We start from the raw sequence: 20110 nt of genomic DNA on the forward strand, positions 1-20110 counted from the left end.
CAGCCAAGGGAAGGCTGGCTGAGCAGCTGGGATCATTTTGGCTGCTGTATGCTGGGTTGCTCTGTGCTCTGGTCACCCACAGACTGGGCGATTGGATGCAGAGGGTATGAAGCAAACTGTGGCCTAGACTTTAGATTTAGAGATACAGTGCAGAACCAGGCCCTTCGGCCCAGCGATCCCCGTATACTAGCACTATCCTACACACGCTAGGGACGATTTACAATTTTACCGAGCCAATTAACCTACAAACCCGCACGTCTTTGGTGTGTGGGATGAAACCAGAGCACCCGGAGAAAACTGGTGTGGTCACGGGGGGAACGTACAAACTCCGCACAGACAGCGCCCGTAGTCAGTATCGAACCCGAGTCTCCAGCGCTGTGAGGCAGCAACTCTACCACTGCCCCACCGTGCTCCTCGTTGCCCCACGCGCTTCCTCCTGTGTTGTTCTTACCCTCCTGTGCGGAAGCAAGGAACTGCAGATGCTGGCTAACGGAGACTAAAGCAGGCCGGCATAGAAGTTAAGGTGGCACAGTGGCCTCACAGCACCAGAGACCCGGGTTCCATCCTGACCTCGGGCGCTGTCTGTGTGGAGTTTGCATGTTCTCCCCGTGACCCGCGTGGGTTTCCTCCGGGCGCTCCGGTTTTAAATTTTAGATTTAGAGATACAGCGTGGAAACAGGCCCTTCGGCCCACCGGGTCCGCGCCGCCCAGCGATCCCCGCACACTAACACTATCCTACACACACTAGGGACAATTTTTTACATTTGCCCAGCCAATTAACCTACAAAACCTGCACGTCTTTGAAGTGTGGGAGGAAACCGAAGATCTCGGAGAAAACCCACGCAGGTCACGGGGAGAACGTACAAACTCCGTACAGACGGCGCCCGTAGTCGGGATCGAACCTGAGTCTCCGGTGCTGCATTCGCTGTAAGGCAGCAACTCTACCGCTGCGCCACAGTGCCGCCTTCCACATCCCAAAGACGTGCGGGTTTGTGGGTTAACTGGCCCTAAATTGCCCCCCAAGTGGGTAGGGAGTGGATGAGAAAGTGGGATAAGTGTGAACAGGTGATCGATGGTTGGCGATGACTCGATGGGCCGAAGGACCTGTTTCCACGCTGTATCTCAAAACTAAAAACGCATAGAGTGCTGGAGTACCTCAGCGGGTCAGGCAGTATCACTGGCGAGCATGGATATGTGATGTTTCAGGTCGTCCACGTTCTCCAGAGATGCTGCCTGACCCACTGAGTTACTCCTCCATTTTGGGTGGCATTTTGGGTTCGGTCCCTCCAGACCTTGTCCAGGGCGGCTTTGTAACCGTTATCCCTCCCTCCTCATCCCTCACTTCCTGGAGGTGAGATTCCTGTTGCCCTAATTGTTCGAAAAGGACACGCTGTTTTTCTACTGTAAGTATTTGCGTTCACAGTTCAAAGTTGCCTTGAACTGTGATCAGATGCGACAAGGTCATGAGTGATAGGAGCAGAATTAGGCCATTCGGCCCATCAAGCCTACTCCGCCATTCAATCATGGCTGAACTTTCTCTCCCTCCTAACCCCATTCTCCTGCCTTCTCCCCATAACCCCTGACACCCGTGCTAATCAAGAATCTATCTATCACTGCCTTAAAAATATCCATTGACTTGTGGCCTCCACAGCCGTCTGTGGTAATGAATTCCACAAATTCTCACCACCCTCTGACTGAAGAATTTCCTCCTCATTTCCTTCCTAAAGGAACGTCCTTTAATTCTGAGGCTGTGACCTCTGGTCCTAGACTCTCCCACTGGTGGAAACATCCTCTCCACATGCACTGTATCCAAGCCGTGCCCCTGGCCGGTGAATCCTCCCCCTGCCTCCTGGGCCATCTCCTGGGCCATGACGTTTCGGGTCTAAAGAAGGCCCTCGACCCGAAACGTCACCCATTCCTTCTCTCCAGAGATGGTGCCTGACCCGCTGAGTTACTCCAGCTTTTTGTGTCCACGACGCGAATAATGCTTAGAGCGACGTGTAATCAAAGATATTTCGCGGGGTAGTGTGTCCTTTTAGATTTAGAGATACAGCGCAGAAACAGGCCCTTCGGCCCACCGGGTCCGTGCCGCCCAGCGATCCCTGCACACTAACACTATCCTACACCCACGAGGGACATTTTTTACATTTGCCCAGCCAATTAACCTACATACCTGTACGTCTTTGGAGTGTGGGAGGAAACCGAAGATCTTGGCGAAAACCCACGCAGGTCACGGGGAGAACGTACAAACTCCATACAGACGGCGCCCGTAGTCAGGATTGAACCTGAGTCTCCGGCGCTGCATTCGCTGTAAGGCAGCAACTCTACCGCTGCGCCACCGTGCCGCCCTCCCTCCCTGGGGCAGGCACTTTACCTCCTGCCTTCATCACTTTGGCCCGGAGCCTGTCTCTCAAAACACCGACTGGCTGCTTATGACAGAATCAATAGACAATAGACAATAGGTGCAGGAGGAGGCCCTTCGGCCCATCGAGCCAGCACCGCCATTCAATGTGATCATGGCTGATCATTCTCAATCAGTACCCCGTTCCTGCCTTCTCCCCATACCCCCTGACTCCGCTATCCTTAAGAGCTCTATCTAGCTCTCTCTTGAATGCATTCAGAGAATTGGCGTCCACTGCCTTCTGAGACAGAGAATTCCACAGATTCACAACTCTCTGACTGAAAAAGTTTTTCCTCATCTCCGTTCTAAATGGCCTACCCCTTATTCTTAAACTGTGGCCCCTGATTCTGGACTTCCCCCAACATTGGGAACATGTTTCCTGCCTCTAACGTGTCCAATCTATTAATAATCTTATACGTTTCGATAAGATCCCCTCTCATCCTTCTAAATTCCAGTGTATACAAGCCTAGTCGCTCCAGTCTTTCAACATATGATAGTCCCGCCATTCCGGGAATTAACCTAGTAAACCTACGCTGAACGCCATACCTCGCTCTAAGCATTATTCACGTCAGTAGGTAGGTGCAGAATTAGGCCACTCGACCCATCAAGTCCGCTCCGCCATTCAATCATGGCTGTCTATCTCTGTCTCCGTCTTCCTCCTGTGTAACCTGGTCTGGCCTTGATTGATCCAGGATTGTCCACTGCCGGAACAAACCACCAACGTGGTCACACAGCGCAGCAGGTGGAGCTGCTGCCTCACAGGGACAGCCTGCAGACTCCACACAGACAGCACAGGAAGACAGCAGCAATAATTTAGAAGGATGAGAGGGTGTTTGTACGTTCTCCCTGTGAGATCTTATCGAAACGTATAAGATTATTAAGGGGTTGGACACATTAGAGGCAGGAAACATGTTCCCAATGTTGGGGGAATCCAGAACCAGGGGCCACAGTTTAAGAATAAGGGGTAGGCCATTTAGAACGGAGATGAGGAAAAACTTTTTCAGTCAGAGTTGTGAATCTGTGGAATTCTCTGCCTCAGAAGGCAGTGGAGGCCAATTCTCTGAATGCATTCAAGAGAGAGCTAGACAGAGCTCTTAAGGATAGCGGAGTCAGGGGGTATGGGGAGAAGGCAGGAACGTGGTACTGATTGTGGATGATCAGCCATGATCACATTGAATGGTGGTGCTGGCTCGAAGGGCCGAATGGCCTCCTCCTGCACCTATTTTCTATAAGTCGGGATTAAACCTGGGTCTCTGTGAGGCAGTGGCTCTACCAACCCGGGTTCGATCGTGACCTCGGGTGCTGTCTGTGCGGAGTTTGCACGTTCTCCCCGTGACTGCATCGGGTGACTCCGGGTCCTCCGATTTCCTCCCACATCCCAAAGACGTGCAGGCTAGCAGTCCCCCAGTGTGCAAGGGGGATAACTTAGGACTGGTGTGAACGGGTGACCGACGGCTGGCATGGACTCGGTGGGCCGAAGGGCCTGTTTCCACGCTGTATCTCCAAAGCAAACCTAAGCACAAAAAAGATACAAACTGCTGGAGTAACTCAGCGGACCAGGCAGCATCTCTGGAGGACAAGGACAGGCGATATTTCTGGAGATGCTTGACCTTTGTGTCTATCTTTGGTGTAAACCAGCGTCTGCATTTGTTTGTACAGTGAAAAGCTTTTGTTCATGAGCTATCCAGTCAAAAAGAAAAAACACAGACACAAAAAGCTGGAGTAACTCTCCAGCACCTCTGGAGAAAATTTAAAACTGAAGTGAGAAAAAACCTTTTCACCCAGAGAGTTGTGAATTTGTGGAATTCTTGGCGACACGGTGGCGCAGCGGTAGAGTTGCTGCCTTACAGCGATTGCAGCGCCGGAGACTCGGGTTCGATCCCGGGCGCCGTCTGTACGGAGTTTGTACGTTCTCCCCGTGACCTGCGTGGGTTTTCTCCGAGATCTTCGGTTTCCTCCCACACTCCAAAGACGTGCAGGTTTGTAGGTTAATTGGCTTGGCAAATGTAAAAATTGTCCCTAGTGGGTGTAGGATAGTGTTAGTGTGCGGGGATCGCTGGGCGGCGCGGACCCGGTGGGCCGTAGGGCCTGTTTCTGCGCTGTATCTCTAAATCTAAATCTGCCACAGAGGGCAGTGGAGGCCAATTTACTGGATGAATTTAAAAGAGAGTTCGATAGAGCTCTAGGGGCTAGTGGAATGAAGGGATATGGGGAGAAGGCAGGCACGGGTTACTGATTGTGGATGATCAGCCATGATCACAATGAATGGCGGTGCTGGCTCGAAGGGCCAAACGGCCTCCTCCTGCACCTATTTTCTATGTTTCTATGTAAAAGGAATAAGTAACGTTTTGAGTCGAGACCCTACTTCAGACAGTTCCTACACAAAAGGAAATACATGCTCCCCAGAGATGCTGCCTGACCTGCTGAGTCATTCCAGCACTTTGTGTGTTTTTTTGTAACCCTGCATCTGCAGTTCCTTGCACCGACCGATCAACTTGAGGCATGTATGTTACTGAGATGATGTGAATAGATTATGTGGAGTCTCCAGAAAGTGTCTACTGTAGTCATTCCTTGCTCCATCCGAGACAGTTATCTCAAGTGCCTCTCTAATTACCGGCAAGCCTTGGGGGCTGCAGTTATCCATCTCCTATTGTCCTCTTGTCTGGCTTCTCTTACTATTCACTGAGCGATTACAAGAACAGGAATCCACTTCCCCCAGAGGATTCTGGAGCACATCTGTCTTCCTGTTTAAACTCTCCTGTTCCTAATACTACGAGGCAGCACGGCGGTAGAGTTGCCGCCTTACAGCGAATGCAGCGCCGGAGACCCGGGTTCCATCCCGACTACGGGCGCTGTCTGTACGTTCTCCCCGTGACCTGCGTGGGTTTTCTCCGAGATCTCCGGTTTCCTCCAACACTCCAAAGACGTGCAGGTTTGTAGGTTAATTGGCTTGGTAAATGTAAACATTGTCCCTAGTGTGTGTGGGATAGTGTTAGTGTGCGGGGATCGCTGGGCGGCGCGGACCCGGTGGGATGAACGGGCCTGTTTCCGCGCTGTACCTCTAAACTAAACTAAACCAGCAGGTTTATATTCAAGTTTAGAGAGTTACAGCGCAGAAACAGGCCCTTCGGCCCACCGAGACTCTGCCACCCAGCGATCACTCCGCACACTAACACTATCCTACACACTATGGAAGCCAATTAACCTACAAACCAGCGTGTCTTTGGAGTGTGGGAGGAAACCGGAGCATCCGGAGAAACCCCACGTGGTCACAGGGAGAACGTACAAACTCCGTACAGACAGCGCCCGTAGTCGGGATCAAACCCGGGTCTCTGGCGCTGTGAGTGTGGATGATCAGCCATGATCACGATGAATGGCGGTGCTTGCTCGAAGGGCCGAAAGGCCTCCTCCTACACCTATTTTCTATGTGAGGCAGCAACTCTACCACCCTTGTGGTAAACTCTTCCCCCTCTTCTACACCCGGCTTTTGAGACCACACTTAGAAACATAGACAATAGGTGCAGGAGTAGGCCATTCGGCCCTTCGAGCCAGCACCGCCATTCAATGTGATCATGGCTGATCATCCACAATCAGTACCCCGTTCCTGCTTTCTCCCCATATCCCTTGATTCCGTTAGCCCTGAGAGCCTTGGGGTGCTGTGTGCAGTTCCGGTTGCTTGAAGGGCCAAATGGCCTCCTCCTGCACCTATTTTCTACAGGAAAGCTACAGGAAGGATGTCATTAAGTTGTAAAGTGCGCGAAGATTCCCCAGGATGTTTTTCAGATGTGGGCCTGAGTTACAGGGAACTAAGTGGTGACCTTATTGTTATGCAAAACCACCATGGTCATGGATAAAGAGAACATTCGCTATCATTTCCCCGTGGGAGGGGATTGTAAAACTAAAATGTCTAGACTTAAGGTGAGAGGGGACAGATTTAAGAGGGACCTCAGGGGCAATTTTTTCACACAGAGTTTAGTCCGTAATTGGAATGAGCTGCCAGAGGAAGCTATGGCGTCACGGTGGCGCAGCTGTAGAGTTGCCGCCTTACAGCGAATGCAGCGCCGGAGACCCGGTTCCAACCTGACTACGGGCGCTGTCTGTTGCGGAGTTTGTACGTTCTCCCCGTGACCTGCGTGGGTTTTCTCCGAGATCTTCGGTTTCCTCCCACACTCCAAAGACGTGCAGGTTTGTAGGTTAATTGGCTGGGCAAATGTAAAATAATTGTCCCAAGTGGGTGTAGGATAGTGTTAGTGTGCGGGGATCGCTGGTCGGCGCGGACCCGGTGGGCCAAAAGGGCCTGTTTCCGCGCTGTATCTCCAAACTAAACTAAAGAAGTGGGTACAATTATGACTTACAAAAGATGTTTAGACAGATATATGGTGAGGAACGGATTTGACGGATATTGTCAGACAGATCTGCAGATGCTGGTTTACAGTGAAGAGAGACCCAAAATGGTGGAGTAACTCAGCGGGTCAGGCAGCATCTCTGGAGAGAAGGAATGGGCGACGATTCGGGTCGAGACCCTTCTTCAGACTGATATGTGCCAATCCAGGCAAATGTCCCTAGCCCTGAATGCCAACTTGTTTGGAATGGACAAGTTGGGCTGAAGGGCTTGTTTGCCTGCTGTATGTCTGAGTATAAAGGTACAGAAAAGGAGAATGGTCACTTTCTTCTTCCTAGCGTAACTAGGGGGGGTGTAGGGTTTAAGTTGAGAGGGCGCAGATTTAAAAGAGACCCGAGGGGCAATTTCTTCATGCAGGAAGTGGTGTGTATGTGACAGGAGGTGCCACAGGAAGTGGTGGTGCGATGATTCAAGATTCAAGAGATTCAAGATTCAAGATATCTTTATTTGTCATCCAAAAAACAAGTTTTTTGGACGAAATTTCGTCACCCACAGTCCAACAATAAGAGCAATAAAATAAGCAAATTACACAACCCCAACCAACACAAAACCCCCCAAAAAGAAACATCCATCACAGTGAGTCTCCTCCAGTCCCCTCCTCACTGTGATGGAAGGCCAGAATGTCTTTTCTCTTCCCCTGCCGTCTTCTCCTGCGGTCAGGCTGTTGTCGTTGCCATGTTCCAGGCCGCGCCGGACGGTGAAATATCCGCGGCGGGCCGACCCAAGCCCCGCAATCCGGGGCGGGCGAACACGCTGCCGCTGCTGGAGCTCCCGATGTCGGCATCCACGCGGCCCGAGCCTAAGGCGAGTCGCAGCCGCTCCCGCAGCCTCCGAGAACGGCCGGCTCCGCTGATGGTGAGTCTGGTCCGCGGGCTCTGCGAACCAGAGCCCTGGAGGCCGCCAGCTCCAGGAGTTGGGCCGATGGTAGGCCGCAGCAGGAACGGAGACACGGCCCAGAACACAAAGGTCGGGTCTCCGTTCGGAAGGGACACATATTTACAATGTTACAGTTCCCCCCCTCCCCCCCACATACACACATAGTACACAAACACAAAAACACCACATCACAACTACAATTAAGACAACAAAAACAACAAAAACACAAAGACAAATGGACTGCAGGTAAGCCGCAGCTGCTAGGGCAGCGCCGCCATCTTGCTGATGATGACATTTAACAGGTATTAAGACTGATTCAGGGATTAAAAAGCCTCTATAAGGATATGGGGCAGAATTGAGGTACATAGAGCTGGTATAAAAGTGACTCAGTGCTGGGGTAACTCGGTGGGTCAGGCTGCATCTCTGGAGAACATGAATCAGTGGCGTTTCGGGTTCCCTTCTTCAGCACAGTTATAAATCTTGGTTTGGATGGATGTTGGGCCAAAGGGGTTGTTTCCTTGCTGTGTGACTCTGATTTTGTGACTGTGTTAGGTAGGACAGGTTTGGAGGCAGGTGGGACCAGTGTAGATGGGGCATCTGGGTTGGCATGGGCAGGTTGGGCCGAAGGGCCTGTTTCTGTGCTGCATGAGAGTGGTGGGGGCCTGGAACGCCTTATTGACGGGGGTGGTAGAGTCATAGAGTGATACAGTGTGGAAACAGGCCCTTCGGCCCAACTCACCCACACTGACCAACAATGCCCCAGCTACCCTAGTCCCACTTGCCTGCGCTTGGTCCATATCCCTCCAAACCTGTCCCATCCATGTACCTGTATAGCTGTTTCTTAAACGATGGGATAGTCTCAGCCTCAACTACCTTCCATACACCTACCACCCTCTGTGTGAAAAAGATACCCCTCGGATTCCTATTAAATCTTTTCCCCTTCACCTTGAACCTATGTCCTCTGGTCCTCGATTCTCCTACTCTGGGTAAAAGATTCTGAGCATCTACCCGATCTATTCCTCTCATGATTTTGTACACCTCTATAAGATCTCCCCTCATCCTCCTGTGCTCCATGGAATAGAGACCCAGCCTGCTCAACCTCTCCCTATAGCTTACACCCTCTAGTCCTGGCAACATCCTCGTAAATCTTTTCTAAACCCTTTCAAGCTTGACAATATCTTTCCTATAACATGGTGCCCAGAACTGCACACAATATTCTAAATGCGGTCTCACCAACATATTGGTGGAGGCAGATACGATAGTGGTGTTTCAGAGGCTTGTAGACAGGTACGTGGATAGACAATAGACAATAGGTGCAGGAATAGGCCATTCGGCCCTTCGAGCCAGCACGGCGATTCAATGTGATCATGGCTGATCATTCTCAATCAGTGCCCCGTTACTGCTTTCTCCCCATACCCTCTGACTCCGCTATCCTTAAGAGCTCTATCTAGCTCTCTCTTGAATGCATTCAGAGAATTTGCCTCCACTGCCTTCTGAGGCAGAGAATTCCACAGATTCACAACTCTCTGACTGAAAAGGTTTTTCCTCATCTCAGTTCTAAATGGCCTACCCCTTATTCTTAAACTGTGGCCCCTTGTTCTGGTCTCCCCCAACATTGGGAACATGTTTCCTGCCTCTAACGTGTCCAACCCCTTAATAATCTTATATGTTTCGGTAAGATCCCCTCTCATCCTTCTAAATTCCAGTGTATATGCAGAGAATGGAGGGATATGGTGCCGTACGAGAAGAGGAAATCAGTTTAACTTGGTCATCATGTTCTGCACAAAGTTGAGTTTAGTTTATTGTCACGTGTACCGAGGTACAGTGAAAAGCTTTTGTTGCGTACGTGCTATCCAGCCTGTGGAAAGACAACACATGATTACAATCGAGCCGTTTACAGTGTGCAGACACACGATAAAGGGAATAACATGAATAACATTTAGTGTAAGATAAAGTCCAGCAAAGTCACTGCCTGACCCGCTGAGTTACTCCAGCATTTAGTGTCTATCGGCAGTGTAAACTGGCATCTGCGGTTCCTTCCTATATGTTATAGAAACATAGAAACATAGAAAATAGGTGCAGGAGTAGGCCATTCGGCCCTTCGAGCCTGCACCGCCATTCAATATGATCATGGCTGATCATCCAGCTCAGTAACCTGTACCTGCCTTCTCTCCATACCCCCTGATCCCTTTAGCCACAAGGGCCACATCTAACTCCCTCTTAAATATAGCCAATGAACTGGCCTCAACTACCTTCTGTGGCAGAGAATTCCACAGACTCACCACTCTCTGTGTGAAGAAATGTTTTCTCATCTCGGTCCTAAAAGACTTCCCCCTTATCCTTAAGCTGTGACCCCTGGTTCTGGACTTCCCCAACATCGGGAACAATCTTCCCGCATCTAACCTCTCCAAACCCTTAAGAATTTTATACGTTTCAATAAGATCCCCCCTCAGTCTTCTAAATTCCAGCGAGTATAAGCCTAGTCTATCCAAGTCAAGTCAAGTCAAGTCAATTTTATTTGTATAGCACATTTAAAAACAACCCACGTTGACCAAAGTGCTGTACATCTGATTAGGTACTAAGGAAAAAAATGAAACATACAGTGGCACATAAACAGTTCACAGCGCCTCCTCAATGAGCCTCAAACGCTAGGGAGTAGAAATAGGTTTTGAGCCTCGACTTAAAGGAGTCGATGGAGGGGGCAGTTCTGATGGGGAGAGGGATGCTGTTCCACAGTCTAGGAGCTGCAACCGCAAAAGCGCGGTCACCCCTGAGCTTAAGCCTAGACCGCGAGATAGTGAGTAGCCCCAAGTCGGCCGACCTGAGGGACCTGGAGTTAGAGAGGGGGGTTAGAAGATTTTTGATGTAGGGGGGGAATGTCCATTTAGGGCTTTATACGTGAATAGGAGGAGCTTGAAGTTGATTCTGTACCGTTCAGGGAGCCAGTGGAGAGAGGCCAGAATCGGGGTGATGTGGTCCCTTTTACGGGTACCCGTCAGGAGTCTCGCTGCGGCGTTTTGGACCAGTTGCAGGCGGGACAGGGAAGATTGGCTGATCCCAGTGTATAGGGAGTTGCAGTAGTCTAGGCGGGAGGAAATGAAAGCGTGAATGATTTTTTCTGTGTCGTCGAATTGGAGGAAAGGTTTGATTTTAGCTATGGTTCGAAGTTGGAAGAAGCTGGCTTTTACCACAGCGTTGACTTGCTTATCAAATTTTAATGCAGAGTCAAATATCATGCGGTTTGACTAGGCAAGATAGACTTCCAAGACTGCCTGTTATCGATTTGATGGAGTCGGGGGGGCCGAATAGGATGACCTCAGACTTGCTCTCATTTAATTGGAGGAAGTTCTGTGCCATCCAACATTTTATGTCCTCAAGGCAGTGTAAGAGGCTGTTTAAATTTGACCGGTTATTGGGTTTCAGGGGGAGGTAAAGCTGAGTGTCATCGGCATAGCAGTGGAAAGAAATGCCGTGCCTTTGAATGATTTGGCCAAGGGGGAGCATGTATAGAGAGAAGAGAATGGGGCCTAGGATGGAGCCTTGTGGAACTCCGCAGGAGAGGCTAGCTAGAGCAGAGGAATAACTGCCTATGTTGATGGCGAAACTCCTATCTTTGAGGTACGAAGCGAACCAGCTCAGGGCAGTGCCATCAATGCCAACCGCGTACCGGAGACGGTCAATAAGGATGGTGTGGTCCACTGTATCGAACGCTGCGCTGAGGTCGAGAAGGAGCAGGATTGCACAGTCGCCGGTGTCGATGGCGAGAAGCAGGTCGTTGTGTACCTTCAACAAGGCAGACTCTGTGCTGTGGTGGGCTCTGAAACCTGACTGGAAACTTTCCAGGATGGTGTTTTGGTGCAGGTAGGGCACTAATTGGTTTAGAATTGCCTTTTCAAGGACTTTTGACAGGAATGGCAGTTTGGAAATGGGTCTGTAGTTGCTAGGCAAGGTGGGGTCTAGGTTAGGTTTTTTCAGTAGGGGCTGGACCACCGCGTGCTTAAAACAGGTTGGAACAGTGCCAGTGGCCAGAGAACTGTTGATAATAGAGAGGATGCTGGGACCGGCTATTGCAATGACATCCTTCAGAAGGGCAGTGGGGGCAGGATCAAGGGGGCAGGTTGCAGGTTTCATAGCGGAGACAAGCTTTGCAAGGGAGGATAGAGTGACGGGTTGGAAACAGTCCAATTTAGATGAACAGACTAGTGAGACAGTTAGGTCACGGGTGGGAGGGGAAATGTTCATTCTAATGTTCTCAACTTTGTTGGTGAAAAATTTAGCGAATTCTTCGCCCTTAGCAGGGGACCCAACTAAGCTGGTACTGGGGGTGGGACATATGACAGAGGTAATTGTTCTAAATAGGACCTTGGAGTTATGAGAGTTTTTGGAAATAAGGTCGGAGAAGTATTGTGCTCTAGCAGACTTTACTGCTTCCTGGTATTTGAGAAGATTGTTTCTCAGAATTTCGAAGGAAATTTGAAGCTTGTCACATTTCCACCTCCTTTCTGATTTTCTGCACTCCCTTCTTAGGGCTTTGGTGGAGTCATTGAGCCACGGCCGACCTTTGGGCTTAGGCTTTTTCATTTTAAGGGGAGCGATAGAATCCAGGATGGAAGAGCAAGTGATATTAAATAAAGAGGCTAGATCTTCAGTGCTGAGATGGGGGGGAGAAGCCTCAATAGTGCAGATGTTGGGGGCAGCTGTGAGAGCCTCGGAGAATTTACTGGCAGTCAATGAATTTATGTCGCGGGAGTAACGAACAGGGAGATGAGATTTTGCGGGAGATAAAGGCAGAAATGCGTCAAAAATGATAGCGCTGTGGTCCGATAGACAGGCTTCAGTAGTTTCAATGTTGTAGATTGGGAATCCGGACGATAGCACTAGGTCGAGAGTATGGCCTAACTTGTGAGTGGGTCCCGTGGTGTGAAGAGTCAGATTGAAGGACTCAACCAGGTGCATAAATTCACTCACAAGAGGCTTAGTGGGACAGCAAACATGAATATTAAAGTCACCAAGAATCATGATCCGGTCAAATTTGGGCAAAATGCTAGAAATCAGATCAGCAAATTGGGTGATGAAGTCCTTATGCATTTTTGGTGGGCGATACACAAGAACAATTAAGAGGGGATAGGCTAGGCCTACTTTAATTAGTTGCACCACAAAACTGGAGAAATGATCAGCGTTCAGGAGGCGGCAGTTGAAATGTTTCTTAAACACAGTGGCTAAGCCCCCACCGCGTCCGGAGAGCCTAGGCGAGGTGAAGAAGTTACAGTCATCCAGTCTTTCTTCATATGAAAGTCCTGCCATCCCAGGAATCAGTCTGGTGAACCTTCTATGTTATGTCCCTCTTGTGTTTCAATGACCAATCAACTCATTTAATAAACTAACAACTAAAGTATAAAATCAACACATATTGAAAATGAATTACAATCATATACATTGCAAAAATTATCAGAATGAGTTTCTTTGATTGAAGATCAAGAACGGTCCCGATCCAAAATATTGGCGATCCATGTTCTCCGGAGATGCTGCCTGACCCGCTGAGTTACTCCAGCACTCTGTGTCCACCTATTACTTGCCAGGCTTTGTTCCGCCCCACCTCTCTCCCAGCTTTTTTTCCCTCCAACTACAATCAGTCTGAAGGGTCCTGAGCCGAAACATCACCTATCCATGTTATTCCTGCCAGACACAATAAGCTGGAGTAACTCAGCCGGACAGGCAGCATCTCTGGAGGGAAGGAATGGGTGACGTTTCGGGTCGAGATTCTTCTTCAGACTGTTCTATGACTCTAATCAGTGACTCATTTAATGTGCGTGGCTGCTATCAGGGTACTTTACTGAACTCGTCCACCCAGGCTTGGTCTATTAATCCAGAAACTGCATTCAGACTATTCCATGTAAATCCGAGCAATTTAAATTTAGCCATTAAACGTGCATTTATAAAGTTGGAGTTGGTAATGGTGACCTTGATGTGGCTTCAATGTTAGAAAAACATCTCCCTCACAACATTCTTCAGGGAAGGAAGTTTGTGGTCTTTGGGTGATTAATTTTTACATGTGTACAACTTAAACATGTGGAAGTTAGGGATGGTCTATCAGTAAAACAAAGACACACACACACACACACAGTGCTGGAGTAACTCAGCGGGTCAGGCAGCGACTCCGGAGAACAGGGATAAGTGACGTTTTGACTTGGGATCTATCTTTAGATTGGACAATCAGTTCCTGGTTTAATTTAGTTTAGTTTTAGCGATGCAGTGTGGAAACAGGCCCTTTGGCCCACCGAGTCTAGGCGGAACAGTTAGTGTAAGAAAATAACTGCAGATGCTGGTACAAATCGAAGGTATTTATTCACAAAATGCTGGAGTAACTCAGCAGGTCAGGCAGCATCTCAGGAGAGAAGGAATGGGTGACGTTTCGGGTCGAGACCCTTCTTCAGACTGAAGAAGGGTCTCGACCCGAAACGTCACCCATTCCTTCTCTCCTGAGATGCTGCCTGACCTGTTGAGTTACTCCGGCATTTTGTGAATAAATACCTAGGCGGAACACCACGCACAATTTACAAGTTTTACTGAAGCTAATTAACCAGCAAACCTGTGTGTCTTTGGCTTGTGGGAGGAAACCGAAGGTTTCGGAGAAAACCCACGCAGGTCACGGGGCGAGCGTACAAACTCCGTACAGACATCACCCGCGGTCAAGATTGAACCCGTGTCTCTAGCGCTGTAAGGCAGCAACTCTACCGCTGCACCACCGTGCTGCCCTGAGTCTGAAACTAATGTGGTTTAATGTGGAGCCAGTTCTTTAATATAAAACAAGGTCTGAAGTATGAACAGAGAACTGGCAGTGGTTGTTTGGGGGAACTTATTCTGTTCATTGTCCGATGGGAGATAGATGGTGGTTAGTGTTTAAAGAAATTATGCAGAGGTTGCAAAAGAAATGCATTCCTTTAATGCATGGAAACATAACAGGAAGAGTGATTCACTCTTGGTTGACCAAAAAAATAAGGATAATGTTGTGAAAGGAAGAGGCTTATAAAGTTATAAACTCTACGGGCCTTCTCCACTGTCGGAGTAAGGCTCAACTAGGGTTGCCAACTGTCCCCTATTAGCCGGGACATCCCGTATATTGGGCTAAATTTGTCTGTCCCATGGGTTTTCTCCAGGTGCTCCAGTTTCCTCCCACACTACAAAGACCTACAGGTTTTGTAGGTTAATTGGCTTTGGTAAAATTGTAGATTGTCCCTAGTGGGTGTAGGACAGTACTAGTGTGCGGGGATCGCTGGTCGGTGCGGACTCGGTGGGCCGAAGGGCCTGTTTCCACTCTGTATCTTAAAACTATCTCCAACCTAAACTAAATGAGAGGAATCCCAGTCTCTTATAACCAAGGACAAGGGAAGGCATCAGGCATGAGAATGATAAGCCATGATCACATTGAATGGCGGTGCTGGCTCGAAGGGCCGAATGGCCTCCTCCTGCACCTACTGTCTATTGTTTTGCCTAGTTTAGAGATACAGCGTGGAAACAGGCCCACTTGGCGATCGTTTTGCTGAACACCTCCGCTCAGTCCGCCTTAACTTACCTGATCTCCCGGTGGCTCAGCACTTCAACCTCCCCCTCCCATTCCCACACTGACCTTTCTGTCCTGGGCCTCCTACATTGTCAGAGTGAGGCCCAGCGCAAATTGGAGGAACAGCACCTCTTATTTCTCTTGGGTAGCTTACACCCCAGCGGTATGAACATTGCCTTCTCTAACTTCAGATAGTCCCTGCTTTCCCTCTCTATCACTTCCCCCTTCCTAGTTCTCCCACTAGTCTTGCTGTCTCCGACTACATCCTATCTTTGTCCCACCCTCTCCCCTGACATCAGTCTGAAGAAGGGTCTGGACCCAAAACGTCACCCATTCCTTCTCTCCAGAGATGCTGCCTGACCCGCTGAGTTACTCCAGCATTTTGTGTCTACCTTCGATTTAAACCAGCATCTGCAGTTCTTTGCCCCACCGGGTTCATGCCGACCAGCGATCGCCCGTTCACTCCAGTTCTATGTTATCCCACTTTCCCATCCACTCCCTACACACTGGGGGGAAATTTACAGAGGGCCAATTAACCCCCAAACCCGCACGTCTTTGGGATGTGGGAGGAAACCGGAGGAAACCCACGCCGAGAACGTGCAAACTCCGCACAGACAGCACCCGAGGTCAGGATCGAACCAGGGTCACTAACGCTGTGAGGCAGCAACTCTACCAGCTGCTCCACTGCGCTTTTATTTTTCTGGAACAATGAAACACTTGTTCAGCTTTACGAGCACATTTACAATCTCTCCATTCTTGGCACCAGCCTTGTGAGCCTTTCCTGTTCTCTGTTGAGCACACTGTATTCCAGTGTGGTCTCATCAATGTTTTGTCCACTTTGGTACACGAGGGCGGCACGGTAGCGCAGCGGAAGAGTTGCTGCTTTACAGCGAATGCAGCGCCGGAGACTCAGGTTCGATACTGACTACGGGTGCTGCACTGTAAGGAGTTTGTACGTTCTCCCCGTGACCTGCGTGGGTTTTCTCCGAGATCTTCGGTTTCCTCCCACACTCCAAAGACGTACAGGTATGTAGGTTAATTGGCTGGGTAAATGTAAAAATTGTCCCTAGTGGGTGTAGGATAGTGTTAATGTGCAGGGATCGCTGGGCGGCACGGACTTGGTGGGCCGAAAAGGCCTGTTTCCGGCTGTATATATATGATATGATATGATATGAAAGGTATCTGTTGAGTGGAGTGCGTTTGGTTCCTGTTAATATTAAGAGGAGTCTATGTACTAGTACACGGGTCAGTGACAGTGTATACCATCACAAAGGCAATTGTACGTTGGCCTTTATTATGAGAGGATTTGTACGCAGGAGTAAAGAAGTTTTAGTTTCATGCAGAGACACGGCGTGGAAACAGGGCCCTTCGGCCCACCGAGTCCATGCCACCCATCGATCACCCACTCACACCAGTGACATGCGTGTTCAGGAGCAGCTTCATCCCCACAGCCATCAGGGTATTAAACACGAAGGTACGCACAAAATGCTGGAGTAACTCAGTGGGTCAGGCAGCAACTCTGGGGAGAAGGAATGGGTGACGTTTCAGGTCGAGACCCTATTAAACACTACAACTTGCAAATAGGCTCTGAACTACATAGACTTTGGAGCATTGGGTTTGATTGTGTATGTGTGTGTGTGTGTATGTGTATATATATATATATATATATATTGTGTGTGTGTGTGTGTGTGCGTGCGTGCGTGTGTATGCGGGTGTGTATGTGTATGTATTTGTGTGTATGCATGTGTGTGTATGTAGGTGTGTGTGTTTATGTGTGTGTGTGTGTATATATATATGGGTGTATATATATGTGTGTATATATATATGTGTGTGTGTGTGTGTGTGTGTGTGTGTATATATATATATATGTGTGTGTGTGTGTATATATATATGCGTGTGTGTGTATATATATATGTGTGTGTATGTATATATATATATATGTGTGTGTGTGTGTGTGTGTATATATATGTGTGTGTGTGTATGTATATATATATGTGTGGGTGTATATATATATGTGTGTGTGTGTATATATATATATGTGTGTGTGTGTGTGTATATATATGTGTGTGTGTGTGTATGTATATGTATGTTCAGAATAAATAAATAAAGATATATATGTATGTATGTTTTACATACGTTAAAGATAGCAGAGTCAAGGGGTATGAGGAGAAGGCTGGAACGGGTTACTGATTGTGGATGATCAGCCATGATCACAGTGAATGGCGGTGCTGGCACGAAGGGCCGAATGGCCTCCTCCTGCACCTATATATATATATATATATATATATATATATATATATATATATATATTTATGATATACTGGGGGAAGGGGGTTGTTTATTGTTTACAGAGCAATATGTTCACATATTCTGTGTTGCTGCATGTAAGATTTTCATTGTTCTGTCTGAGACTTATGACAATAAAACGCTCATGATTATAATGTGAGGTGGATGATCAGCCATGATCATATTGAATGGCGGTGCAGGCTCGAAGGGCCGAATGGCCTACTCCTGCACCTATTTTCTATGTTTCTATGTTTCTATATGATCCCACTTTCCCATCCACTCCCTGCACGCAGGGCAATTTACAGAATGCTAATCAGTCCGAATATTGAGTATAGAGTTCGGGAGGTCACGTTACAGTTGTACAAGACATTGGAGAGGGCGTATTTAGAGTTCAGTTTAGGTCACCATGATGTAGGAAGGATGTTGTCAAGCTGGAAAGGATGCAGAGAAGATTTACGAGGATGTTGCCAGGACTCGAGGGCCTGAGCTACAGGGAGTGTTTGAGTAGGCTAGGATGTTATTGCTTGCAAAAGGATGAGGGGTGATCTAATAGAGACCCTGCAAAATCATGAGAGGAATAGATTGAGTAAATATATCGTCTTTGCCCAGAGTAGGGACGTCAAGAAGCAGGTGACGTAGGTTTAAGGTAAGGGGAAAGAGTTAATGGGAACCTGATGGTAACGTTTTTACACAAAGGGTGATGGAGCGAACTACAAAAGGAGGTAGTTGAGGCAGGGAGTATCATAACATGTAAGAAACATTTGGACATGTACATGGACAGGACAGGTTTAGAGGGATACTAGACCAAGTTGACCCGTTGGGCCCGAACCTCTCCTGTATTGGTGAAGTACACTCTCCTCCTCCCTCTCCCTCCCTCTCCCCCCCTTCCCCCTCCCTCCTCCCCCTCTCTCCTCCCCCTCCCCCTCCCTCCACCCCCTTCCCCCTCCCCTTCCCCCTCCCTCCTCCCCTCTTTCTCCTCCCCCTCCCCCCTCCCACCACCCCTTCTCCCTCCCCTTCCCCCCTCCCTCCTCCCTCCCCCTTCTCCTCCCCTCCTCTCTCCCCCTTCCCCTCCCCTCCACTCCATCCCCCTCAACCCCCCCTATCCTCCCCCTCCCTCCCTCCCTCCATCCCTCCCCCCTCCCTAGGAGATAGATTTAAACTTTAAAATGTGAATAACTTTAAAAATATAACACCGATTTCAATGAAACTTCTTCCATTAGCACCAAAGGGACGACGGTGAGTGAGGTGGGCCTAAAATTGTCGCGCTATCGTGTACAGTTTTGGCTGTAGTTCAGGAACAAACAAACAAACATATGAGAGTTTTAGTGTATAGATATAGATAAGACAAACGCAGGCAGGTGGGACATGTTGGTTGGTGTGGACAAGTTGGGCTGAAAAGGCCTGTTTCCACACTGTATCACTCGAATTAAGTGTAGGAAGGAACTGCAGATGCTGGTTTAAACCGGATAAACACAAAGTGCTGGAGTAACTCAATGGGCCAGGCAGCATCGCTGGTGAAAAACAATGGGTGAATTCAGACTGAGAGTCCGGGGAAAGGGAAATTAGATATATGGACAGTGGTAAAGAGAGATAAAGAACAATTGAACGATACCTATGCAAAATGGTACATATGTACAGGCCAACATTTGCAGCTCATTATTGCATTTAGAATAAGAGATCACATTGAAATATAGAAAATACACCGATCAGCCAAAACATTATGACCACTGACGGGTGAAGTGAATAACATTGATGATCTTGTTACAATGGCACCTGTTAAGGGGTGGGATATATTAGGCAGCAAGTGAACAGTCTGTTCTTGAAGTTGACGTGTTGGATGCAGGAGAAATGGGCAGGAGTAAAGACCTGAGCGACTTTGACAAGGGCCAAATTGTTCTGGCCAAACGACTGGGTCAGAGCATCTCTGAAACGGCAAGGCTTGTGGGGTGCTCCCGGTCAGCAATGGTGAGTACCGACTGACAGTGGTCCGAGGAGGGACAAACCACAAACCGGCGACAGGCAGGGTGTTGGGCGCCCGAGGCTCATCGATGCGCGAGGGCAACGAAGGCTATCCCGTCTGGTCCGAACCGACAGAAGGTCGACTGTGGCACAAGTCACAGAAAATGTTAATGGTGGTCACGGGAGGAATGTGTCACAATACACAGTGCATCGCACCCTGCTGCGTATGGGGCTGCACACGGAGGACCAACAGTATATTAGGCAGGTGGGCATAATGTTTTGGCTCATCAGGTCTTAATGTTTTGGCATATAAAGAGCTATGCTGGGTCACATCCCTTTGTTCCACTTACTTCCCCGTAACTTATTCTTTAACACAGGAACCATCGACCCCACCACAAACTCACACTACACATACACACAGGACGATTTAATGAAACTGTTTAACTTATCAGCAGGTGTTTGGGATGTGGTAGGAAGGGGGAAGCCATGTGGTCACGGGGAGGGGGGGGGGAAGGCAAGCAAGAAAGGGGGCTCGGGTCCTCTGGAGCTGTGAGGCAGTGGTTCAGCAAGGACATTTCCACTGACTGAGGCATGCAGCGACCGTGACCACAGTGAACATCATTGT

General features: G+C 48.9%; 1 protein-coding gene across 1 annotated transcript in view; it reads left to right on the forward strand.

Annotated features, from left to right (window-relative positions):
- The window catches only part of lpar2a (lysophosphatidic acid receptor 2a), a 101860-nt gene that overhangs the window by 4974 nt on the left and 76776 nt on the right, over positions 1 to 20110 (forward strand). The window lies entirely within an intron of this gene.

This window comes from Rhinoraja longicauda, chromosome 37 (genome assembly GCF_053455715.1).
Source record: "Rhinoraja longicauda isolate Sanriku21f chromosome 37, sRhiLon1.1, whole genome shotgun sequence".
In the NCBI taxonomy this organism is placed as follows: Eukaryota; Metazoa; Chordata; class Chondrichthyes; order Rajiformes; family Arhynchobatidae; genus Rhinoraja; species Rhinoraja longicauda.